We start from the raw sequence: 27,997 nt of genomic DNA, 5'->3' as shown, positions 1-27,997 counted from the left end.
TAGATTTTTGGTAGATTCCATCAGATTTTCTATATAGAAGATCATAAAGTCTTAAAATCATGACAGTTTTAGTTTTAGTTCTTCCTTTCCTATTCAGATTTCTCTTTCTTGCCTTATACCAATGGACAGAATTGCCTGCCTACTGTTGAATACAAGTGGTAAAAGATGACTTCCTTCCATTGTTTCATGATATCGGAACACAAACATAGTCTTCACCTTTACTCATAATGTTAGCTGTAGTTTTCTGGCTGGCACACTTTATCAAGTTAAGATTTCTTTCTTTTTTTTTTTTTAAGATTTCTTTCTATTCCTGGTTTGCTATGAATTTTTATCAAAAATGAATTGTGAGTTTTTGTCAAATGCTTTATCTGTGTCTATTATGGTGATCATAATGGTTTTTCTGTTTTCATCTGTTAATTATACTCATCTTTGAGAGTCAGCTTCTCAATTAAAAAAAAAAAGGATACCATACTCTGCCTTGTGAACTCTAAGTACTTTTTGCCTCCCCAGACTCTCAGCTTTGACTCCTCTAATTACAGATTTTAGTGGGCTCTGCCTGGATTTCCTCCTCTGTGCCATGGGCTGAATACACTCTTTAGACAGTAATCTAAGGCTCACCTTATTTTTTTCCTGTTTCTCAGGTACTATCACCCTTTCTTCAACAATACCCAATGTCTTGAAAATTATTGTTTTACATGATTTGTCCAGGGTTTTTTTTAGCTGTTTTAGGCAGAAGGGCAAATCAAGTTCCTATTATTCTATCTTGGTTCCGAGCAGAACTCTCTGAGTATTGAATTTTGTCAAATGCTTTTGCACTGTCTATTTGAGAGGAATCTATGATTTCCCTCCTAAGGTCTATTAATGTTGTGAACTATATTGCTTGATATTCAAATAGGAAATCAACCTTTCAGTACAGGGATAAAATTAAACCATGAGTTAGTATCCTTTTTGTATATTGCTAGATTCTATTTGCTAATATTTTGTTAGGGATTTTTGTTCATGAAGGATATTGGCCTATAGTTTCCTTGTCTTTTATTTTTTTGATCTTCATATGGGGGAAATTCTGGCCTCATAAAATGTGCCGTGAAATGTTTTCCCTTCCTTTATTTTCTAAATGATTTTGTGTACAGTTGATATTTTTCTTAAATATTTGGTAGAATTTACCAGTCAAGCCATCTGGGATTGGTGTTTCCATTGTGCAGAGGTTTTTAATTTTAAATTCAATTTTAAAAATTGATGTAAAAGAATTTAGATTTTCTATGTCTTCTGCAGTCAGTTTTCATCCACTGAATTTTAAAGTTTAGTTACAGTAGTTCTTTTTATTTCTAGAAACTCTATTTCATTACAATTCAAATCTGCTGGTTTATTTTTATACTTTCTTGTTCTCTAGAAATATTTTAATTTTATCTCTTGTTTTTTAAAACATAGAAGACATATTTTATAAACAATTTAAAGGAATAATTTGTGTCTCATAAATCCAACATCTGAAGCCCTTTGGGGATACTACTGATTTTTTTGTTGTTGTTGTTTCTGCTGGTGCTCATTCATGGTGCCTTGATACATTTTATGCATAGTAATTTTGATAGTGGGCTACTCATTATTCTTGGAAAATTATTTTGGGACATTCTTTTTACTTTTTAATTGAGGTAAAATTCACGTAAGAGTAATCATCTTGAAGTGAACAATTCAGTGATATTCAGTACATTCACAATATTATATTATCACCATATTTACCTAGTTCTTAAATATTTCTGTCAACCCAACTAACCTGTTTTCAGTATTAATGGATTTATTTATCCTGGACATTTCACATTAATAGAATCATATAATATGTTGTCTTTGGTGTCTGGGATCTTTCACTTAGCATGTCTTCAAGCTTCATCCATGTTTCAAAATGTACAGTATTAATTTTTATGAGTGAATAATATTCAATTGTGTGGATGTACCATAATTTGCTCACCTACTTATTCATTATTCAGTATTTGGATTGTTTCTATCTTTTGGCTATTGTAAATAGTGCTGCTATGAACATCCAGGTACAATATTTGTTTAAATATCAGTGTTTAATTATCTTGGGTATATAACTAAGGGTTGGAATATCTGGGTTGTTTGGTAATTATATGTTTAACTATTGAGTCACCTTCAATAGTTTTTATTTTTCTAGAAGTCCATTTCATCTAATTTTTAACAGTATTAGCATGAAGTGCTTTACAATATTCTTATTAATATCTGCTATAAGTCCCTTATTTTATTCCTAATATTGTTCATTCAACTTGGTTTTCACAGAAATAACAATTTTACTTTTGTAGTCATGTTCCATTGATTGTCATAATATTAAAATTAAATTATGGAATTACAATAACAAGTTCAATTGGTTTAAACAGGTTTGGAAACAAATATAACCCCATCTTGTCTCTTATAACAATCAGTTGGTGGCAGTAAGACTATTCTGACTTAACAGAGAGGAGTTTATCAGCTGCAAGCATTTAGTAGCTCCTGGGCATTAGTCAATAGGTTTTACAGAGGGATTGGAATGTAGAGATAAAATTTTTAGCGTATATCAAATTTTCTGTATGCAGGATGAAAAGAGCTATGTTTCAATTTACTGAAAGCATTTTAAAAATTTGAGTATAGTTGACAATGTTATATTAGTTTCAAGTGTGTAATAGAGATTCAACAAGTTATACATTATGCTATATTCAACCACAAGTATTGCTACCAAATACACTTTCAACCCCTATGATCAGGTGTGCAGTGTTTTTCATGTTCTCCAGTAATATAGTATTTTTGGCAGGTTTTTGTTTTTTTCAGAAAAAGAGAAACTGGTACATTTGAAGGCTTATCTTATATATTAATGAGTTTCCAAATTCTAAAAAACCCTAGGTTTTATATACCCATGTGCAAATTCTTGACCTATGTAATGAAGATTTTTCTAATAAAAAAATAATTCATGCACCTACATGAAATAACCTTCTATTTTTATGGCCATGCCGTTAAAAATTGTATTTTGTATTTTCTTATTCCAGTATAATTAACATATAATGTTATATTAGTTTCATGTGTAGAGTATAGTAATTCTACAATTCTATACATTACTCAGTGCTCATCACAATTTGTGTACTCTTAACACTCTTTACCTATTTCACCCATCCCCCATCTACCTCCCTTCTGGCAACCACCAGTTTGTTCTCTGTATTTAAGAGTCTTTTTTTGTTTGTCTCTTTTTTCTTTCTTTATTTGTTTTCTTTCTTAAAGTTCACATATGAGTAAAATCATATGGTACTTGTCTTTCTCTCACTGATTTATTTCATTTAGCATTGTTGCCTCTAGATACATCTATGTTGTTGCAAATGGCAAGATTTCATTTTTATGGCTGAATAATATTCCATATTTGTGTGTGTGTGTGTGTGTGTGTGTGTGTGAAAGAGAGAGAGAGAGATCTATTCATTTATCTACAGATGAACACTTAGGTTGCTTCCATATCTAAGCTATAGTAAATAATGCTGCAATAAACATAAGAGGTGCACATATCTTTTTAAATTAGTGTTTTTGTTTTCTTTGGCAAGGAAAATCAAAGCTAAATTAAACTATTAGTACTATACTATACTAAAATAAAAAGATTTTTTATACTAAAACAAAAAGATTTTTTAGTGAAGGAAACCATCAACAAAACAGAAAGACAACGCACTAAGTGGAAGAAGACATTTGCAAACGATGTATCTAATAAAGTGTTAATATCCAAAGTGTATAAAGGACTTATACAACTCAACACCAAAAAAAAAACATCCAGTTAAAAATATGTCATGACCATTTTGAAAAGAAATCCAAAATTTTGCTTTTGGTTTGGCCCCAAATGGGGTCTAATAACAGTAACCCTAAAACTGAAGTTAACTATATCATGGGCTTTCTATATACATAATCCAAGAAAGCTGACTTAATTAGCAGTAAGGAGAAATGCTGTGAAAACATGTTAACTCGTCATTTTTTAAAAAGATTTTATTTATTTATTCATGAGAGACACACACAGAGAGAGAAGGCAGAGACACAGGCAGGGGGAGAGGCAGGCTCCATGCAGGGAGCCCAATGTGGGACTCGATCCCAGGATCCCAGGATCATGACCTGAGCTGAAGGCAGACGCTCAACCACTGACCCACCCAGGTGCCTTAACACATCATCATCTTTAAAGAGATATAAACTACATCAGAGGCTGACCAATAACAATTGCAACATAATAAGAAATATATATTTGGTCAATGCCCTCTCTTTCTGAAACAGAGCTCCTAAAACTCTCATAATTTCCTGAGTGACAAGCATGCCAGGAGCACTGTTATCTCTAATATTTGGTCTTTCACCATGGTTCCTGACACAGAATTCCTTAACTCTTATAATTTCCTGGATGATGGAGGTGATAGGAGCAACTAACACAGATCTCCTAAATCCCTTGGAATTTTAAGGGTCATAGGAAACACCAACTTAGTGTTCAGAGTTGGAAAATTGGTTGGTGTGAGGGAAAAAAAGCCATATATTTGGTATCAGAAGTGTTGTGAGTAGATAAACAGTTTTCCTTTAACATGAAAGGTAGCAAGTATTGTAAATAACCAACATATGAACATTATTACACATTAGACTGAATAACATAGTTCTTTGAGCTTAAAGCTGGCATAAGAGACCACAGATTTTATCATCCGGGCTCTCAAGATTTCTCTACAATCCTTTCTCTGTTTGGCAAACTTTCCCATTCCAAACAACTGATGTTTTAAGTTTGCACAAACTTCTCCAGGCCTTTTACCCCATCATAATCAGATTCAACAGAATGTCTTGCTGACTTTATCGGGGGAGGGGGGGGGGAAGTACCACTAAGTGTGAAATCCATCAGATCTCCTGCCTTAATACTCTAATAGTTCTTTTTTTTTTTTTTATCTAAGGTACAACTTTATTTTTTTTTCTATTTTTTTTTATTGGTGTTCAATTTACTAACATACAGAATAACACCCAGTGCCCGTCACCCATTCACTCCCACCCCCCGCCCTCCTCCCCTTCTACCACCCCTAGTTCGTTTCCCAGAGTTAGCAGTCTTTACGTTCTGTCTCCCTTTCTGATATTTCCCACACATTTCTTCTCCCTTCCCTTATTTTCCCTTTCACTATTATTTATATTCCCCAAATGAATGAGAACATATAATGTTTGTCCTTCTCCGACTGAATATACTCTAATAGTTCTAATAATAGCAACAATTTTTTCCTCCTTTCATATTTCAGAGGTCAATGTCTCCCCACATAAATTCAAGGCTGTCTTGGCCAAAGCTAACACATCCTTTCCAAGACTTACACATTTTCACATTCAATGCCAGGTCTTTCACATATCTACACTTTCATTATTGCTCCTGTAATTATGACAATGGCCTCTATCTCTATATTAGAATGCACTTCTTTCCATATTCACCAGAACTCCATCAATGGTCCCTTGTCTCTCCTGTATGCCCTGTCTCCCATTATTTTCTTTAATAAAATGGATCAATTGGTTGCTAATTTCATTGAACATCAATAATTCTGTATACTAAAAAAATGGAAAACAGAAAAAAATATATATATATATATTTAAAGATACCCATAATCTCACCACCCAGAAATAGGTATTCTTAATATCTTGATATCTATCCTTTTCCTCTCCATTTCCATACATAAAAATATATGCATATTTTTTATGGTAGCCAGCCTCCAAGATGGTCCCCAGTGATTTCCCTCCTGGTATTCACACCCTTGTATAGTTCTCTCCCACATTGCAACAGGGTTTGTTTGTAGGTCAAATATCAGATGACAGAAGTAATAGTATGACATTTCTGAGATAAAGATAAAGAAGACTGTGATTTTTTTTGTTTGTCTCTGTCTCTTGCTCTTTCACTCACTCTGTCTCTTGCTCTGTCACTCACTCTAGGAGAAGCCAGCTGCCATGTCATAGAAACACTCTGGCAGCTATTTTTTGTCCATACGATAAGGAAAAGAAGCCTCTGGCCAATAGCTGTGGAGGAACTGAGAGGTCAACAACCATGTGAGTGAATTTGGAAGTGGATTCTCTAACTCAATCAAACCTTGATATGACCATAACCCTAGCCAACAACTTGTCAGCAAATATGTGAGGGACTCTGAATGAGAGCCACTCAGGTAGGCCAATCCTATATTCTTGACCCTCAAAAACTATATGATATAATAAATATTTGTTGTTTGAAGCTGTTAAGTTTTAGTATAATTTGCTATGCAGCAATAGATAATTATTACCATAGTGTTCAGGAACCAGCTTCTTTCAAGAATATATTTCCATGTACAGAAATCTGTTGCATTTCTATACACTAATAATGAAGCAACAGAAAGAAAATTAAGAAAGCAATCCCATTTACAAATGCACCAAAAAATAAAAATACCTCAGAATAAACTTAACCAAGGAGATAAAAGACTTCTAGTCTGAAAACTACAAAACACTGATGAAAGAAATTGAAGACAACACAAATGGGAAGATTGGGAAGATATTCCATGCTCATGAACTAGGAGAAAAAATACTGTTACAATTTCCATACTACCCAAAACTATCTATAGATTTAATGCAATCCCTATCAAAATACCAACAGAATTTTTTACAGAACAAGAACAAATGATCCTAAAAGTTGGATGGAACCACAAAAGTCACTGAATAGCCAAAACAATCTTGGAGGGGGGGGGGGACAATCAAAGCTAAAGGTATCACAATTCCAGATTTCACATTATACTACAAAATTGTAGCAATCAAAACGATATGGTACTGGCACAAAAATAAACACACATATCAATGGAACAGGGTGTATAGTCCAGAAACAAACTCACAATTATATGGTCAATTAACCTTTTACAAAAGAGGCAAGAAAATGCAGTGGGAAAAAAGACAGTCTCTTCAACAAATGGTGTTGGGAAACTTGTCAACTACATGCACAAGAATGAAAATGGACTACTTTCTTAAACCATACACAAAAATAAACTCAAAATGAATTAAGGACCTAAATATGAGATCTGAAACCATAAAAATCCTAAAAGACAGCACAGGTAATAATTTCTGACATCACTCATATCAACATTTTTCTAGATATGTCTCCTGAGACAAAGGAAAAGAGCAAAATAAAGTATTGAGACTACATCAAAGTGAAAAAAACTTCTGCACAGCAAAGCAAGCAATCAACAAAACTGAAAGACAACCTACTGAATAGGAGAAGATATTTTTAATTGACATATCTGATAAAGAGTTAGTATCCAAAATATATGAAGAACTGATAGAACTCAACACCCAAAAACCAAATAATCCAGTTTAAAAATGGGAAGAAGACATGAATAGACATTTCTCCAAGGAAGACATCCAGATGGCCAACAGACACATGAAAAGATGGTCAGCATCACTCATCATCAGGGAAATGCAAATCAAAACAAAATGAGGTATCACCTCACACCTGTCAAAATCATAAGAAAGAACAAGTGTTAGTGAGGATGTGGAGAAAAAGGAACACTTGCACTTCTGGTGGAAGCAAACTGATGCAGCCACTCTGGAAATTAGTATGAAGGATCCTCAAAAAATAAAAAATAGAACTACCCTATGGTCCAGTAATCATACTACTGGGTATTTAACCAAAGAATACAAAAACACTAATTCAAAAAGATATATGCAAGGTTGCTGGGTGGCTCAGTCAGTTAAGCAACTCCCTTCGGCTCAGGTCATGGTTCCAGGGTCCTAGGATGGAGCCCCATGTCAGGCTCCCTGCTCAGTGGGGAGTTTGCTTCTCTCTCTCACCCTCCTGCCCACTCATGCATGCTCTCTCTCTCTCTCTCTCTGAAATAAATAAATAAAATCTTTTTTTAAAATGATATAAACATCCCTATGCTTATAGCAGCCTTATTTACAATAACCAAATTATGGAAGCAACCCAAGTGTCCATCAGTAGATGAATGGATAAGGAAGATATATATACACGATGGAATATTACTCAGCTGTAAAAAAATAATGAAATCTTGCCATTTGCAAAAACATGGATGGAGCTAGAGAGAATAATGTTAAGTGAAATAAGCCACAGTCAGAGAAAGACAAATACCATATGACCTCACTAATGTAAAGTTTAAAAAACAAAACAAACGAACAAAGGGAAATAGAGAGAGAGATAAAGAAACATACTCTTAACTATAGAGAGCAAACTGATGGTTACCAGAGGGGAGGGGTGAGGGGTGAAATAGGTGATGATGATTAAAGTGTACAGTTATCATGATGAGTATTGTGCTCACTTTGGCAGCACATATACTATCATGATGAATACTGAGTAATGTATAGAATTGCTGAATCACTGTATTCTATACCTGAAACTAATATAACACTGTATGTTAACACTGGAATTAAAATTAAAAACTTAACGAAAATATAAAAACAAAATAAAACAATGAAGAATATAATTCTATACATGATAATCCCACAGCTAACATCATATTCAATGGTGAAAAGCTGAAAGCTTATTATCTAAGATCAGGAACAAGACAAGAATGCTCAGGCTCACCACTCCTATTCAACATAGTTTTGGAAGTCCTAGCTAGAACAAGTAGACAAGAAATAGAAATAAAAGGCATCTAAATTAGAGAGAACAGTTAAATTGTCTCTATTTGGCTATTTTCAAATGACATAATCTCATATATAGAAAAACCTAAGGATTCCATTAAAAAAACTGTTAAAACTAATAAGTAAAGTCAGTAATAACCCAGGATACAAAATTAGTGTACAAAATGTAATTACATTTCCATATACTAACAAGGAACTATCAAAAAAAATAAGAAAACAATCCCATTTACAATGGCATCAAAAAAACACTTAGGAAAAAATTTAACCAAGGAAGTAAAAGATCTATACACCAAAAGTTATAAGACATTAATGAAAAAAAATTGAAGACACAAATAAAAGGAAAGCTATCCCATGTTCTTGGATTGGAAGAATTAATACTGTGAAAATGTCCATACTGCTTAAAGCTATAACCAGATTCAATGCAATCCCCATCAAAATTTCAATGGCATTTTTTCACAGAAAAAAAAAAACTCTAAAATTTGTATGGAATCACAAAAGATCCCAAATAGCCGATGCAATCTTGAGAAAGAAGAAAGCTGGAAGAATCTTCACATTTCCTTGTTTCAAGTTATATTACAAAGGTATAGTAATAAAAACAGTATTGTACTAACACAAAAACAGACACAGACCAATGGGACAGAATAGAAAGCCCAGAAATAAACCCAGATATATATGATCAGCTAATCTTTGATAAGAATACATAGTGGGGGAAAGGACAGTCTCTTTAATAAATGGTGCTAGGAAAACTGGATATCCACAAAGAAAAGAATGAAATTTTACTCTTACCTTACACTATACACAAAGACTAACTTGACATGGATTAAAGACAGAACTCTAAGACCCAAAACCATAAAACTCCTACAAGAAAACATAAGGGAAAAGCTCCTTAACATTGGTCTTAACAATGATTTTGTCATTGGTGGGAATGTAAATTGGTACAGTCATGGAAAACAGTATGGATATTCCTTTAAAATTTAAAAACAATCTCACTTCTGGATGTGTATCCAAAAGATATGAAGTCAATATCTCAAAGATAAAGCCACCCTCCCATGCTCATTGTTGCATTATTCACAATAGCTAAGATATGGAAACCACTTAAGTGTCAATGGATGAATGGATAAAGAAAATGTGACATGCATATACACAATGCAATTTTACTCAGCCATAAAAAGAAGAAAGCCCTGCCATTTGCAAAAACCTGAATGAACTTGGAGCTATTATGCTAAGTAAAATAAGCCAGAAACAAAAAGACAAATACTGCATGATCTTAGTTATATGTAGAATCTAAAAAAGTAAATCTCATAAAACCAGAGAGTAGAACACTGGTTGCCAGAGGTTGTGGGGGGATGGTGAGGGAGGGAGAGATAATGGTCAAAGCACACAAACTCTCAGTTATAAGATGAATAAGTTCTAGGTGTCTAATGTACACCATGGTGATTATTATTATTTTATTGTATACTTAAAATTTCTTGAGAGTAGATTTTATTTTTTTTTTTTTTTTTTTTTTTTTTTTTTAAATTTTTTTTTAATTTTTATTTATTTATGATAGTCACAGAGAGACAGAGAGAGAGAGAGGCAGAGACATAGGCAGAGGGAGAAGCAGGCTCCCTGCACCGGGAGCCCGATGTGGGATTCGATCCCGGGTCTCCAGGATCGCGCCCTGGGCCAAAGGCAGGCGCCAAACCGCTGCGCCACCCAGGGATCCCCTGAGAGTAGATTTTAAATGTTCTTCCTCCCACACAAAAAATGGTAACTATATGAAGTGATGGATGTGTTAATTCACTCAATTATAATAATATATATGAAATCAAAATCATCACGTTGTACAACTTAAAAATTCATGTTGCACAACCTAAATATATATAATTTTTATTTGTCAATCATACCTTAGTAAAGCTGGGAAATATTAAAAAGCATATTTCTGGGTCTATAACTATGAGTTCTATATTATTATATTATTGTTTGTGTTATATTTTATTTTAAATATAAACCATAATTTGCCCAGTTGATCCCCTACTATTTCACACTTAGGTTGCTTCCAGATTACAAACAATATTATGAGTATAATTGATGTATATATATATTAAATATTGTAGATTTATAGCATTATTTCCTTGGAATAAATTATTGAAAGTAGAACTGCTCATTTAAAGTCAATAAATGTCCTAACTCTGGGAAACGAACTAGGGGTGGTAGAAAGGGAGTGGGCGGAGGGTGGGGGTGACTGGGTGACGGGCACTGAGGGGGGCACTTGATGGGATGAGCACTGGGTGTTATTCTATATGTTGGCAAATTGAACACCAATAAAAAATAAATTTGTGTTTAACCTTTCAAAATACATGGTCAAATTGCCTCCCACCAGTACTTTTTTCAATGTTTGAAAGAACTCACCTATAAAACTCTATGTGGTATTATTTGTTTGTTTTTATTTTGTTTGGTTTGTGGTTTAAAAAAGTATTATATTATTTGACAATATTTGTCATAGTTACTTTCTACCTTTCTTGGGTCAATTTGTGTAATTTTCCTCAGGATTTTAAATGTGTGACATTCTCTCTCTCTACTATATCTACACTATGTCTGAGAGGATGTTAAGTGTATGATATAGACCCCAGACTCTGAAATCAATCTATCTAGGTTTGAATACTTTCACTTGGGCAAATTACTTATACCCTCAATATTTTCATTTGTAAAACAGCACCTGCTTCAACATCTTCACCACGTGTTGTATGGATGCAATTAATAAATATATGCACAAGTGTAGAACGCTTAGAATAGTCCCTATAATATATTTAGTCCTCAATTTTTAAGCCAAGACATTATATTCATTTCCTGGGGCTGCCATTACAGAGTACCACAAACTGGATGGCTTGAAACAACTGAAATTTATTCTCTCAAAGCTTTGGAAGCCAGAGTCTGAAATCAATTTTCTATACGGTGCTTCTCTCTCCAAAGTTTCTAGGGGTAGAATCCTTCCTTGCTTCTTCCAGCTCCTGGGGGCTCCTGACATTCCTTGGCTTGTGTCAGTGTAACTCAAATCTCTGCCTCCATCTTCACATGGCCTTTTTCCCTGTGTCTCTGTTTTTCTGTCTGTCCACCAAACACTGTGTGTATCATTCTGTCTGCCCCCGCTTTTGGTGTGCTCACCAATCATTGGATTTAGGGCTTATGCTTATCCAGTATGACTTCACTTTAATTACATCGGCAAAGACCCTATTTTCAGTAAGGTCACACTCTGACATTCTAAATGAACATGAATTCAACCACTACATTACATTTCTAATGTTGTGCTTCCTTTTTCCTTATTCCTCTTGTATTCTTGATTACTTTCGCAGGGAGGTTGTTTTTGTTTTTTAAGATTTTATTTACTTATTCATGAGACACAGAGAGAGAATGAGAGAGAGAGGCAGAGACACAGGCAGAGGGAGAAGCAGGCTCCATGCAGGGAACCTGATGTGGGACTCGATCCCGGGACTCCAGGATCACGCCCTGGGCTGAAGGCAGACACTTAACCGCTGAGCCACCCAGGCATCCCTCCCCAGGGATTTTTCAACTTACATGTCATTTCACAGTCTGACTCTTATACTCACTTATTAGTTTTTCTGGGTTTCTATTTTCTCATTTCTTCTTTCATAATTACACATGCCTCCCTAATTTTCTTTTGCCTTTTCTAGCTTTGTGATTTATTTTTCTCCCTTTGACAAAAAAAAAATATGTGAATTTTTCTTGGAATAAAGCATTGGGAGTGTTCTCTAATTTGTTAATATGTTGTATTCATCATTATTATATTAATAATATGCAACTGAAGTTTTCATCTTTGACCCCAAATTAATTAATTAATTAGTTTATTTATTTATTTATTTATTTATATTTTTAAAAAGATTTTTAAAGATTTTATTTGAAAGAGAGAGAGCACAAGCACAAGCTAGGTGGGGGAGGCAGAGGGAGAAGCAGACACCCCACTGACCAAGGAGCCGGATGTAGGGCTTGTTCCCAGGACCCTGGGATCATGATCTGAGCTGAAGGCAGATGCTTAACCAACTGAGCTACCCGGGCACCCCTCCAAAACCTATTATAGGAAGTTTCCTAAATGTTCTGCCTGCTTTGATTTTGTTTATTAATTTCTTGTGGGTTTTAATAATTAGGCACATTGACTTGTGATTAGAGAATATGAGATTATGACCTAAATCAGCTCTGCTTTTTGTAACATATTAAAGTTTCTTCTGTGGTCTTTTTAATATGAAAACATTATTGTAGAAGTTTCATGAACATTGAGTAAAAGTATGTGTTCTGTGTGGTACACAAAGTTGTAGATATAGACATAGGTATAAAGTCAAACTTATTATGTTATTGAATTTGCTAGTTCTCCTTTTTCTATTTGATCTAAGACATTTATAATTCAGGTGCTGCTACTTGTCAACCCAACAATCATTCTTTTATTTCTTCATCATTGCATTGCATTGAGCATATTGTCACCTAAATAAAAGGCCACATTTCCCAGCCTCCCCTGCTGCTCCCACCTGACTCATTTCTGTCTACTGTGATGTAAGTGATATATGTGTGACAGGGGCAGCTCCTCTTCTTCCTTTCTCCTACATGGAATGATAGCTGTTCAAGCAACCATTTTGGACTATAAGGCAATACACGAATGATGGAAGAACAGCAAGACATAAGGCCCTGGAATATCTATAACCAGAATTCTTTCCATGAGGGAGAAATAAGCCTTTACCCAGCTTAAGCCCTTGCTATTTTAAGTTTTTCCTTACATGCAGTCAAAAGTAATTCTAATTAATACAAGTAGGTTAGTGTCTTCCACTAAGATCACAATTTTGTCAATTATTCCTTGTAATAGTCTTTGTTTTATAAACTGTCATGCTACACTAATTGGTGCATAGAAGTTCATGACTCACGTTTAATGTAGACTTTAGCTTTTGTCAATAAAAAATGCTCTTTTTTCCCAACTAATACTTTATGCCTTGCTTTTTAAATTCATTTGATATTAATTTTATTTTTTTATTTTTTGACAATATCCATTTCTAACTTTTCCCATTTAAACTTCAAACTGGGGATCCCTGGGTGGCGCAGCGGTTTGGCGCCTGCCTTTGGCCCAGGGCGCGATCCTGGAGACCCGGGATCGAATCCCACATCGGGCTCCCGGTGCATGGAGCCTGCTTCTCCCTCTGCCTGTGTCTCTGCCTCTCTCTCTCTCTGTAACTATCATAAATAAATAAAAATTAAAAAATATTTAAAAAATAAATAAATAAACTTCAAACTGATGTAATCTTGTTTCTGTTCCCACCACTGCACTGAAATTGCTCTTGCTAAGGTCCCTTTATTGCTGAATTCCCTTTTTCTGTTATCAATCTTCACTATACTTTATCTTTCTAGAACATTTCATACTTGTTTTTTAAGATACTATGTTTTGTTTAGTTTGCTTTGTTTTTGGTTTTCTTTCTGAAACCCAGAGCCAGATTTCTGACTACCTGGCTTAATCTTCCACAACTATCTCAAAACTGAATTCATCTTATTCCCATCTAAGCCTGTTTCCTTCAGTATACCTCATTCTGGTTAATATCTACACACCCAACCTTAGCATGATCCTTCACTCTTCTTTGGGCCTTCCTGTGTATTTCCAATTAGTTACCAAATCTTGTCAATCTTACTCAAAATTTTCTCTTCCATGCTTTCTATCATAGCTATTGCTTTCATTTAGATGTGCATTGTCCCTTTCTTGGACTATTGCAACAGTTCTAGGGCCCCATTCACCTCTAGTCTCTCCTTCATCCTCCATAAAGCTACTAATCCCATTCTTTGAAAAATAAAACCAAAAATATTTTATTACATATCCACCTTGCTTTGAAAACAACTCTGTTGATTTTCCGCTGCCAGACTCCTTAGTATGATGTACAAATTCCTTGGCAATCTGACACACTCCCTCTTCCACTTCATCTCCTACCACACCTTCCCCACACACTTCCTATGCTCCAACAATAGTAGAGTTCTCACATGACTAGAAAATTTACTTTTAGCCTATGCTTTCATGGCTTCATATTTTTGTACATGTTGTTCTCTCTGCATAGAATATCTTGCCTCTATTCTTTCTTCAGTACACTCTCATTAACCTTTCAATCCCCAGTTAAAATATCACCTACTCTGTGAAGCTTTCCCAGACTCCCACAGAGTTAGTAACTCGTCATTCTTTCTCCTCCATATGTATCCCACCATGTTGACCACACCACTGATATAGTACTAATCATGTTCTGATTATCTTTTGCAGTGTCTATTATATCCCTTCCACAGATCTAAAGCTTTTTGAAACCAGGAACTATCTTATTCAAATCTAGGATGTAGCACAATGTCTGACTTAAAAAAGGAACCCATAGCCAGGGCCAGAATGAAGAAGATTCCTGGTCCTCACAACACCTACACCTTCCCAGCTCACTACTGCCTAAAATTTTACAATTCCACCCCTGACTTAATACCTAAAATTCTACCTTTCCACCTCTGACTTAAGACACTCGCTACTGTGAAAATATGTCTCTAGGATGGGCCAGAAGTACTCATAGTCATTTTACCAGACCTTTTCCAAAGAATACATTTAGAGGGGTATAAAAAGTGTATTTTCAGCACCAGATACTTATTGGGGAAATGGAAGAAAACAGATAACATACTTTGTTGGCAGAAACTTTTTCTTTCCTGTGTCATCTTGGTAGATGAAAATGAAGTAACTAACGCTTTAAAAATAAACAATCATGATTCTTTTGGTTGAATACACTGTTACGTATTCCCTTCTCTCTTTCCTCTCCTGGAAATTCCATAGGGCCAAGGATCTTTGTTTTGTTTACTGATATATCCCAATTAATAATTATTTGAAATGAATGAATGAGTGTATATGAGACTAGGGGAAAGGATGGCTGTATTATTTGGATTTAGAGTTCCTACCCTCCTCTAACTATTAAAGAAGTCATAACCCACTGAGTCTGTTATATAACCTTTACCATTAAGGCATACCTCGATTCTAAGGCCTCTTCCACACCTGAGTTTGTGATTCCATTAGAATCATCTAATATTGGCATACCTGGGTGGAATGGGCAGAACTAGAGAAAAAATACTTCCTCTGTACATACATTAAAATGTCAAATCATGATGACATCCTCCAATTGTACCCTCTAAGACTACTATGGATTTATAAGGATATTAACTGCCTCTAATAGAGGATCTTCCTGGGAATGGCTTTACCCTCTTATCTCCCCATTCTGCATACTGTTTTTCTATGCAGTGTGAGGCTCTTCTACTATGGGGATGGCTGGTTGGTTTGTAGTTACCAAATAGGAAAATTTTATTTGTAATGGTTACACCACACTGTTTAATGTGGCTTCAAAGGCACTGATGAAGCTCCTCTCAGGTCACTCTGCTTATAAGTCTAATGACCATCATTACCAAAACAACTTTGAGGATACATCTGATATATTCCCCATCAGACTCTTGCTAAACAAAGTGAACTTCAGAAAACATGGCCTCTCTGCTGATGACCTGGCTGAGTCTGAGGACCTCACTGCTGATATACTCAGCATAGGCTTGGGTTGCTGGTGACAGGAATAAAACAACTCAAGCTAACAAATGGTATGTCTATGGTTGGTTGAGAGCTTATATCTGAAAATAATCAGAGATGGGTACCCAACCTTATATAAAGGATATTACATAAGAATATAACTATGGGCCAGATGATGTTCTAAATATTCATCAGCAATTACCTTATTTGATCTCTTAACAAACCTATGAGGTCGGTAACATCATCATACACACCTTACAGATAAAAAAACTGAGGCACAGAGATTAAGTAACTTCACAATCATCACTTCTCTGTGATAGGATCAGAATTTAAGCTCAGCCAGTCTGGCTCCAGATTCCATATAAACCCTGCTAGTTTAAAGCTCATACCATTCAGCTAAATAGCCTTCTAACATTCTTGTTATAAACCAACTTCCCAGTCACTTTATCACCACCACCCCCATCCTCTGCCATTCACTGAAAATTTTGTTCTCTCTCTTTTTTAAAGGATTTTATTTATTTATTTGAGACAGAGTCAGCACAAGAGGGGATGATAGCAGAGGGAGAGGGAGAAGCAGGCTCCACACTCCAAATCTCTCTATTATTCTGCTGTGTGCACTCTATTGAGCAGGGAGCCCAATGTGAGGATTGAACCCAGGACCCTGAGATCATGACCTGACCCAAAGATAGATGCTTAACTTACTGAGCCACCCAGGCACCCCAATTTTAGGCTCTCAACTTCATCTAAACACTAACTCTTACCATCACCTTTAGTGACATCCATGGCTGTATAGATGATCCTACCGACACCCTGATCCTTCAGTTCTATTTCCAATTATCTTCTCCTCCTTCAGTGTACCTCAGCCATCTACTTTCAGAGCCACACCCTCAACTTTGTCAGACCAGAACCTGATCCTTCTCTAAAAGTAATTTCTGACCTCATTCTCTTACCACAAATCTCTCTATTCTTCTGCTGTGTGTACTCTATTGTTTTCAAGACAATGAAGTTCTCGAACCTTACTAGGGCCACCTGTTCATTGAGCCCTCTATTTTAACCCTATCCATAGCCTCCACTTGCCTCACTTCTCTCTATATTGAGCTTGGATTCAATGATCCATCACACCTCCAGCTCTTTGGATCCACTGTATTATCACACCCACCTAGCAAAATCCTGGATAAGTTAACCATCTCCTTTTTCTGCATCTGCACTCAGTCTGCTGAGCAGTGTTAGAAGAACCACCAAACTGCTCTCAATACTGCGTGGTGGTTCTAGTTTACTCACTTAACTGGGTCTCCCATTCTCAAAATGATTTTCTATACTCTCCTTAAACCTCCAAACCCTTAAACGTTGAGCCCTCCTTCTCAGTAAATGGTCTCATTTCCTAGTAATCCACAGAAAATATAAAAAGGCAGAAGAAAACTGCCCCACCTTTGTATTATGAAAACTACAAACTTATCTTAAGGCACACTGGTTCTTTTCTCCTTCATTTATGTTACAGTAGAAAAGATGTTCCTCTCCTCTCTAAGGCTAATTCTGTACCATTTGGGGACTCCACTATATTATCTCCTTTCTCCTTCCCTCCTGTTTAATTGGTTTCTTCTGTCATGATTTAAACATCTCAAAGGCTCTTCCACCTTAAAAATAAAGAAACCCAACTTCACTTGACTCCATATGCCCCACCGACTAGTCCCTCCTTTCATTTCCTTTTCTCTGCCAATTCTCTTGAATTCCCTCTTGAAATATTTGTCCCTTGGCCACCATCCTCAACTGTTGTTGGAATATCAAACTATTCTGATTTTTCTCCTATATCTCTAGTATGATCAGTCTCTTTTGTGGCCTTTACTTCACTGCATAATCTGTAAACGTTGGAGGACTACACAGTTTAGCCCTCTGCCCTCTTCTATTTATACTCTCTCCCTAGGTATATTGAATCACATGACTTTAGATACTATCCATATGCTGACAACTTCCGAATCTTGTCACCAACCTTGATTATCTCTTTGGAACTCCAGACCAACTCTTTATATTACCTAATATCTCTCCTTGGATGTCTCACAGGCATCATAATCTCTTCCTATCCTACCTGAACCCATATTCTTCCTCTCAAATATGCATAGCTGTCAGTTTCCCCATTTCAGTAAAATGGTATCACTATTCACCTACTTGCTCAAGCCAGAAACTTGGAAATTGTCTTTGTCACATTCCTCTTCCTTATTCACCACAGTCAATTCATCACTAAGTCTTATTGATTATATTTCTTAACTATCTCATTATTCTGTCCTCTTCTCTACAACCTGTGACTGCCTTATTCTAGGCCACCATTACTTCTTTCCTATATTATTTCAGCACCCTCTTAGCTAATCCTCCTGCCTCTAGTGTTCTTCTCTAACCCATTCTTTTTAAGCAGAGAGATCCTTTTAACATGGATCGCTGGTCATGTAACTCTCCTTCTTCATGGACTTTTCATTTTTCTTAGAATAAACTTTAAAGTCTCTAGCATGGCAAATCCTCACATGATGTTACATAATTGCATAATCCAGCCCATGACTATTCCAGCCACTTTTTTTCTTGGACTCTATATAACAGCTGCTTTTACTTTCTTTCACTTCCTAGAACATATCATGTTTTTTCCCAGGAATCCTCACATACTACTATCTTTGTCTGGAAATTTTCCCTCAAATCCAAGTGACAAGAAGGAATTGCCAATAGATATTAATGACTTTATGAATGTGGAGGCCTAAGGGAGAGGGAAGAATCCAAGATAAACTTATGTCTGGAGGACTGAAATAATAAAATTCCTGATTATATTTTACTTACCAAATAAAATAGGTTTTCTGGAGAAAGTAGTCCATTTCAGAACAACTGAGTTTAAACCGATGGTTGAATATTTAAGTGGATAGGTATGGCTGTAATAGGTAAAGACCAGAGAAGCTGATTTGCAATGCCTATGAGAGAAGATGAGGAAGTAAGTATGGAGGGAAGTGAAGGTTTTCTATTTCATACTTATTGCATAAATGTATGAAGAATAGATCATTAGCTTTCCCACACTGGTCCTTTACCACACAGAATCCCAAAGCAGAAGGGGAAACCAAACACAAAATAAGTTATAAATGGAGGAATTAGAAACCAAAGAGATACATGGAAAAAGAATAGCAACATGGCAATAGTAAGTTCTTCCTTATCAGTAATTACTTTAAATGTGAATGGATTAAAGTCTCTAATTAAAAGACAGAAATTAGCAGAATGGATTTAACAAAAAAATATAATCCAAAAAATATATATAATCCAAGTATATCCTGTCTTTAAAAGACTCACTTTAGAGCCAAAAATACAAATAGGTGGAAAGTGAAAGAATGAAACGATATCCTATGCAAATGGCTACCAAAAGAAAGCTGAGGTGACTATACTAATAGCAGACAAAATAGGCTTTAAGTCAAAAATTATTAGAAGGGCCAAAGAAAAATACTATATACTGATAAAGGGTCAACTCATCAAGAAGATCTAACGATATAAACATATATACACCAAACAACAGAAACCCAAAATGCATGATTCAAGATTTAAGGGAGAAATAGTTTTAAAATAATAGTTGCAGACTTAAATACTCCACTTTCAATAATGGATAGAACAATGGGACAAAAAAATGAAAAGGAAATAGAAGATTGAATAATACTATAAACCAACTAGATACAAAAGATATATGCAGAATACTCTACCCAATAAATTTTTAACCTACAAAATAGATCTCAGTAAATTTTAAAATATTGAAATCACATAAAGTATATTTACCAACCACAATAGAATGAAGCTAGAAATAGAAATCAATAACACAAGGAAAACAGGAAATCTCACAAACATAGAATTTAAACAGCAAACTCTCAAACAACAAAAGTATCAAAGAAGAAATCACAAGAGAAAATGTAAGAATAAAAATGAAAATACAACACACCAAATCCTTTTTTTTAAAGAGTTTGTTTGAGAGAGGGCAAAGGGAGAGAGAAAGGGAGAGAGAGCATGAACAGTGGTGAAAGGCAGAGAGAGAGAGGGACAAGCAGGCTCTCCACTGAGCAGGGAGCCTGATGCAGGGCTCAATCCCAGGACCCTGGGATCATGACCTGAACTGAAGGCAGACACTTAACTGACTGAGCCACCCAGGTGCTCCCAACACATCAAATCTTATGTGATATAATGAAGGCAGTGCTCCAAGGGACATTTATATTGCAAACACCTATGTTAAAAAAAGAACTCTAATCAACAATGTAACTTTACACTTTAAGCAACTAAAATAAAAGGAACAAATTAAAACCAAAGTTAGCAGAAGGAAGGAAATAATAAAAATTAGAGAAGAGATAAACCAGAGAATAGAAAAAAAATAGAGGAAATCAACAAAGTAAAGATTATTTCTTTAAAAACATCAAAAATTAACAATATTATAGATTGATTAAGAATAAAGGGAAGACTCAAATTACCAAAATAAGAAATTAAAGAAGGGACATTTTACTATCAATCTTACAAAAATAAAATGGGTAGTTGTATACAAAGAATGAATAAGAAAAGAAAAAAGTAAAAAGTTGTATACAAAGCAATTAGAGAACTGAAAATAAAATGGAAACATTTCTAGAAATTAAAACTATCAAAACAGAAGAATAAATATAAATTGTGAACAAATCTTTAAAAAGCAAAATTATTGAATCAGTTATCAAAAAACATCCTATAATCAAAAATGTTCCAAAGAAAAGCTCAGTACCAAATGGCTTCACTGGTGAATTCTATCAATATTCAAAGAATAATTAAAACTATTCATCGTTAAACTCTTCCAAAAGATAGGAGAGAATACTTACTAAATCATGCTATGAGGCCAGCATTATTCTGATACCAAAGCCAGACCAAGACATTACAAGAAGACAAAGCTACAGACCAATATCCTTTATGAATACAGAGCAAAACGTCCTCAATAATATACTATAAACTGAATCTAGCAGCATAAAAAAAGGATTATATACCATAACTAAGTAGGAGTTAGCCCAAGAATGTAAGGTTGGTCCAAGAAAATCAATGTAATATACCACATTAATAGAATGAAGGAAAAACTACATGATCATCTCCACTTTTTAATGAAAAAAGGAGCATGTGACAAAACTCAACATCTTTTCATGATAAAAACACTAAAAAATTAGGAATAGAACGCAATTTTGTCTACCTGATAAAGGGCATTTACAAAATACCTACAGATAAGTTTATACTCAATTATCAAAAAAATTGAAAGCTTTCCCTCTAAAATCAGAAATAAGTGAAAAATGTTCATTTTTTTCACTTCCATTCTACATTAGACCAAAAGTTTTAGCCAAGGAAACTAGGCAAGAAAAAGAAATAAAAGGCAACCAAATTGGGATGGAAGAAGTAAAGCTATCTCTAGAGAAAACATCCTGAAGAATAAACAAAACAACTATTATAGCTAATGGACAAACTAGACAAAGTCTCAGCTTATACAAGATGAACATGCATAAATCACTTGTATCTATACATTAGGAATAAACAATCCATAAAGAAAATTAGGGAAACAATTTAATTTTTCAATATCATCAAAAATACTTAGGAATAAACTTAACCAAAAATGTATAGGCTTGCATACTGAAAACTATAAAACTATACAACATTCCTGAAAGAAATTAAAGAAAACCTAAATAAGTGGGAAGACACCGTGTGTCATAGTTTGGAAGACAATATTGTTAAGATGGAAATACTCTTGGGATGCCTAGGTGACTCAGTGGATGAGCATCTGCCTTTAGATCAGGGTGTGATCCCAGGGTCCCAGGATCGAGTCCCACGTTGGGCTCCCCATGGGGAGTCTGCTTCTCCCTCTGCCTATGTCTCTGCCTCTCTCTCTCTCTGTGTGTCTCTCATGAAGAAATAAATTGTTTTAAATCTCTTTTTTAAAAAAAGATGGAAATCCTCTTCAAAGTGATCTACAGATTCAGTGTAAACACAACTAAAATCTTAATGGCCTTTTTTGGTGAAATGAAAAGGCTGATCCTCAAATTTATATGGAGTTGGGAGACCCTGGCTATGCAGATCAATCTTGAGACAAAAGAACAATGTTAGAAGAATCACATTTCCTTATTTTAAAACTCAATACGAAGCTACAGCAATCAAAAGAGTGTGGTACTGGAACACGGATAGACAAATTAGACCAATTGGGGTAGAATCAAGGGTCCAGGAGCAGCTGGGTGGCTCAGTCGGTTAAGCAGCCAACTCTTGATTTCAGCTCACGTCATGATCTCAGAGTCCTGGGATGGAGCCTCAAGTCAGGTTCTGTGTTCAGGGAGGAATCTGCCTGAGGATTCTCCTTTCTCTCCTTCTTCCTCTAACCCTCCCCCACTTCTGCACATGTGCGTTTGCTCTCTTTCTCTCTCAAATAAAGAAATAAATCTTTAAAAAAAAGAATTGCGGGTCCAGAAATAAACCCATATATCATCTATGGGCAAAATGATTTTGGATAAGGTGCCAAGACCATCTACAGGGGAATGAATAGTTTTTTCAACAAGTGATGCTGGGACCAGATAGCCAGATGCAAAAAAAAAAAAAAAAAATGAAAGTGGATCCCTATCTCACATCATGAGCAAAAATCAACTCAAGATGAATCAAAGACCTAAAATAAGAACTAAAAGCAAAAAATGTTCATGAGAAAACACCAAACTTATCAAAATAATAACTTTTTTCTTTTTTTTTTACAACTAAGAAAACATGGAGCTGGAATTAAAACCAAAGTCTGTTGACTCCAAAGCTTACATTCTCTAATATAACCCACTCTCCAAGAGCCTTCCATAGCTAGCCCCTCATTACTCTGTCCATAATGATCTGTGTCATTGATAAAGAATAAAGCATAGCTCACCAGATACTCCTTCATACCCACCAATGCTCCAGAGAAAAATACTCGAATTAAAATTTTCATTTTTGTAGCACACCCTCCCGGAAAAAAATTGCCTATTCTTGAAAAGGCAGGAGAAGCCACCTTTCTCAGTCCTACCCTGGCCTCCAGAGATTTACAAAGCCTGACCTGCAACTGGGGTGATTTTCAGGGGCCTCAGAAAGTCTTTATGTAAAAGGAATACCTGTACCCTCATGCTTTCACTTTCCTTACTAAAAGTAGATAGAGGCTTTATTTTTGGACAATAGGGGAAAAAAAGAAAGGCTTTAGACAGCTATTTGTGAGAGAGAGAATATGCTGGTATTTTGATTAGGGTAGATCATATCATTCCATGAGGGCAGATTTTAAATAAGCCAAGGGGATGGGAGCAGGCAGAATAGAGACTAAAGCTGCCCTTCCTAAGGCCACACAGAGAGTCAGCTACAAAGCAGCAAGGTTTTATTTGGGGTCTTGTCTCTGTCACTATCATGGAGACTTAGGCAAGGCCCAATGTTCTCTAAATGTTCTGTGATGCTGTAATTCCATTTTATAAATTTGCCCAGGGCTAGCTGCATCTGCATTTCCATTAATGGTAGGCACAGCAAAGTCCTTAGCTAATCCATGAAGTATGGTTGCGTTTATACTTCTTTTATTAAGATTAATCACTATTTAAGGACTTATGCCTTGATTACAGGAATCCTGTTGTGATATGAGAATTTGAACACACTTCTGAAATGTGAAACATGTTTTCAATTACTTACAGCCATTCATGGTTCCAATTCAGACAAAGCTTTTACTCAAATAAATTATTAGCCTTGGCCAGAGAATCTTAACTCATGAAAACACAAAGTTTAAATGTGCTGATTGGTAGTCCCTGTGTAGGTTTTCATGAGGGACATGTTGCTGTCTATATATGCATGGTATTGGCCTAGGACTTACTTATTCAAAGCAAGTGACAGTGATGTAGGTCTAGCTCATGGGAAACTCATTTTCTAAGGCAGGGGCTCACTCAGCCGATTTTGAACACATATTCTCCACTAACTCCTGCGTTTTCCTTTGCTGATATCCTGAACAGGATCCTGCAACTCATATTAGCATTGTTTGACTCCCTGGGGCAGCGAGATGGCTGAGTTAAAACCCACAATCAACACTCCACAGAATTTTAAGAATCACCTTTTCTTCTTGCATTGCATTCCTTTCCTTTGTCTTTGCCACTGTCGAGTATTTCTCTAATGCAAAGGTGACTAGAAGCACTTTCCTTTGTAAATAAAAACCTGCCCTTCAAACTGTTCAATTTGTTAAAGCTTTTGTGATGCTGTGGTCATTTCAATGCTGGATACATTGTTATGTTGGCGTATGTGTCACTTAGAGAGAAGTCACAAAAAAATTCCACCTAGAGCTATGGTGATTAGCAAGACAAAGAGCAATCTCCCTAAGGCAGAACCTTAAAGAATAAGTCACTGAGAACAAAAGAGAAATAAAAGGGGGAGAAAGCCAGGTTAGATTCAATCCAGAAACTGGTGATCCATGAAAATCCGTAACCCTTTCCCTTTAAGGACATAAAGGTCAATAGTTCCTTAGTATATTGAAGGCTGGAATTGTGCCTTTCCAGATCATTGCTATAATCGACACCCTACTTACAGTGAGTGCTCAACAAAAGTTCCATAGCGATGGGGAGGTGGCAATGATTATAACAATGAATTTAATCATTTGTCAAAATTTCTCGATTTGTAAGAACTCCTTTTTATGCTGTTTCCTCACAAAATATTCATACTTTCTGAGATTCTGTTCCATACAAGATCGGGACATGCTGTGTGGGGAAAATTAAGGTCTTTGAAATATGACACTACTTTAAATGGCAGTGGTTCTCAATGGGGAGGCCAATTCTGCCCCCTAGGGGACATGTGACAAGGTCTGGAGGCATTTTGGGCTGTCACAAGGTGGGGGGTGTTACTGGCATCTAGTGGACAGAGGCTAGAGATGCTGCTAAACATCCTACAATGCCAGCATAGCCCCTCACCATAAGGAACCATACGGCCCTTAAGGTCAGTACTGACCAGATTGAGAAACCTTGCTTAACAGGGGAAAGAAAATGCTTTTAATCTCTGGGTCTCTCACATCAATCTCACTTTGCCTGTGATATTACACCAAACTGCGGTCTACATGTCCCACTTACCACTATAGTCACGGCTAGAAGAGGAAAGAGAGTGTCTCTGAATGTTTAAGTCTCAATTGCATTATGAAGTCATATCTGGATGGTGTGTAAATAAGCCAGGCCATGTGAATTAACCTCACGGAGAAGCCAGGTAGATCTGGCTTCAATTACTAATAGTCACTATCACTTCTGACTTTGAACCCCTTCTGTAGTTGTAGCCTTTGGTTGCTAACTGCCCTAGGAGAGTTCAAACAGACATACACTCTCAGCCACCAAGTAGAAAACTGGAATATTTCCATATTCACAGAGAAGATGGGCCCTCCAGCCTCAAGGCTGACAAGCAACCAAGGCAAGTGTAGGCTCCTGTCCAAGTCAGTTTCTTCACTGCATTAGGAGATCCTCCAGTAGGTTTGTCCTAGAATTCCTATAGTAGTGCCTGATATTTGCATGGTGCTTTTAACTTTGGGAGGGATTTTATTTTGTATATCCTTGATCTCCTGAAGAGGTTAGCAGGGTAAGGTTAGCGCAAGAAGAAAATTTGGGATCTTATCCACAAACCAATGGGAAAGCATCAAAATTCAACAACACCCATAATCCCCATATGTTAAAGGCAATTGCACTGTATATAAGGCCTTTGCAGGAGATGGCTCCCAAGAATAGGGTTCTTCTCTTCCTGGGCACTGCTCCTGGTTGCATCCTAGGCTTGCCTGGAAGCCTCATCTAGACCGCACTTTGGTCAGAGAAAGGGAGATGCCCCAAGGTCTTGTCCAGAGCCACATATCCTATTCACCCCTCACGCCAAAAGAGGAACCAGCTTGATGACAACATTGACCTCTTTTGTTTGGGAGGCTGTACACTTGAGGTTGTTGGCCTTTGAATTGGAGAAAGGCAAAGAGGTTCCAGAATCAAGTGATTTATTTCCCATCTATATCATTGCCCAGTGTTTAGATACACTTCCTCAAGTGTTTCAACAGTATGGAGGGGGAGGCTCCATCCTCACCCCTCTCCCCCCTCACACACACAAACACAAACTCTTCATCCTCCAAGGCAATACTTTTCTCAGATGCCTTGTTCCCACAGAAAGCTTAATACTCTCCAGAATAGTGGGCCACCTCAGGGTGAAGGGTACTGAGGACAACAGAAAAACTTGCCTTGCTTGGTGCCCTAAGGGATTTTCCCAGAGTAGCCTAGGAGAGTTGCTAGGGCTCCCACTAAACATAACTATGCCAGCTTCAATGACAAGACAATGGAACACTTGGCCATTTAGACAGGGCAGAAAGTTCTGGCTCCTTCTAGAGCTCCACTCAGGTTCGTAGTGTGTGTGTTTAGGTGACAGCTGGAAGAACAAGGCAGCATTCTCTGAGACCCGGATATCTCTGAAAATGGGTAAGGGAAAGGGCTTCAGTTATCAGCCCAGCGTTCAGAAAACCAGAGCCTTGTATTCCCCTTTCTGGTAAGAGGTGGTGAGGGAGATAAACGACAAAGCCAAGCTTTGGGGCTGTGAGGTTGGGCCAGCTAGTGGACCTAAGTGTCTGCAGGTTTCAGGTAGTACTCTCAGGCTTGCAGTGGGGGTGGATCCATTTAGTTGATCCCAGGAAGGTTCAAGAGGGTCTGCGCTCTGGGCGCAAGAGTTTGGGGGGGGGGGGCGCTCACATGACACAAAGGCGCAAAGATCAATGAGTTGCGCAACTGTCGAGTGACACTGCTTTCCCGCCCCCCCCCCCCCCCCCCCCCCCCCCCCCGCCATAGACACCACTGCCACCACGAAGCAACTTACTCCCTCATCCTCAATACCACTATCCGTCCCCACTCCCCACCCTCCTCCAATCTAGGCTGGTCTTGGGAGACCAACCCTACGGGTGAAAAGAACACAAATGGGAGAATCCGGCCAGTTCCCAGGCTGCCTGCGCCGGGTTACACTAAACCCGTCAGGGATTAAAACCAGCCCAGATGACCCCAGGTCAGCCCCTGGCAACTCAGGGTCCCGCTGTCCAGCTGTCTGGCTGTTCAGCTGTCCACCGGCCACTAGCCCGCTCTCATTGGCTCAACTCCCCTTACCCCGGGATGACCGGTGGCTGCCAGCACAGCCCCACCACCGCCAGCACCGAGCCTGGCCTGGGGGTACTCAAAGCAGGGGGTACTCAAGCCAAAGGGCAAAAGAGACTCTGCAAGCCAACCGCCCCAAGGCGCTCCGGTCCCCTCTACCCGCACCGGCGCTCAGCCCCCCAGTCTCTGCCACCACCCAAGGGAGGGGGAGGCCCGGGGAGAGCAAACGAATGAAACAGAAAATTCCGTACCGAGGGGGGAGAGATGAGGCGGTGGGACGGGGCAGCGGGGGCTGACTTGGGGTTGCGGCTTCAGCTTCCTTCCAGCCCCGGCCACCGAGATGCAGAGAAGGCAGTAGCTGCTGCCCCTGCAGGCTGCCCCGTCCTCCCTCTTTCCCTCCCCCTTCTCCGCTTCCCCCCCCCCCGCCCCGCCCCGCCCGCCCCTGCCGAGAGCTGGGGGTGTGTGTGGCTTCGGCCCGGGCTGGGGGAGGTGAGAGGTGCTTTCCTCTACCATCCACGGCTTTCTCCCTAACACACACACACACACACACACACACCTCAACCGCGCCGGGTTCGCAGACATCCAAAGGGAGGGAGAAAGAACGGGAGCAGAGGGAAGCCAGGAGCAGATAGAAGGGAAAAGGAAGAGCTCAGGGTTGGACATTTTTGGAGCTAGGGGTGGGGAGGAGAAAGGGAGCGTACCTCCTCGATTTTGCCCTCCCCAC

At 37.4% G+C, this 27,997-nt stretch overlaps 1 long non-coding RNA gene across 1 annotated transcript in view; it reads right to left on the bottom strand.

Annotated features, from left to right (window-relative positions):
• Positions 1–27,623, bottom strand: part of LOC119868227 — a 230,878-nt gene extending 203,255 nt beyond the window's left edge. Inside the window, exon 1 of the long non-coding RNA XR_005385990.1 lies at positions 27,525–27,623. This is a non-coding gene — a long non-coding RNA (uncharacterized LOC119868227). The remainder of the gene's footprint in view (positions 1–27,524) is intronic.
• Between the last annotated feature and the right edge of the window lie 374 nt (positions 27,624–27,997).

This window comes from Canis lupus, chromosome X, assembly GCF_011100685.1.
Source record: "Canis lupus familiaris isolate Mischka breed German Shepherd chromosome X, alternate assembly UU_Cfam_GSD_1.0, whole genome shotgun sequence".
NCBI lineage: Eukaryota > Metazoa > Chordata > Mammalia > Carnivora > Canidae > Canis > Canis lupus.
This window is presented reverse-complemented; position numbering and strand designations above follow the sequence as displayed.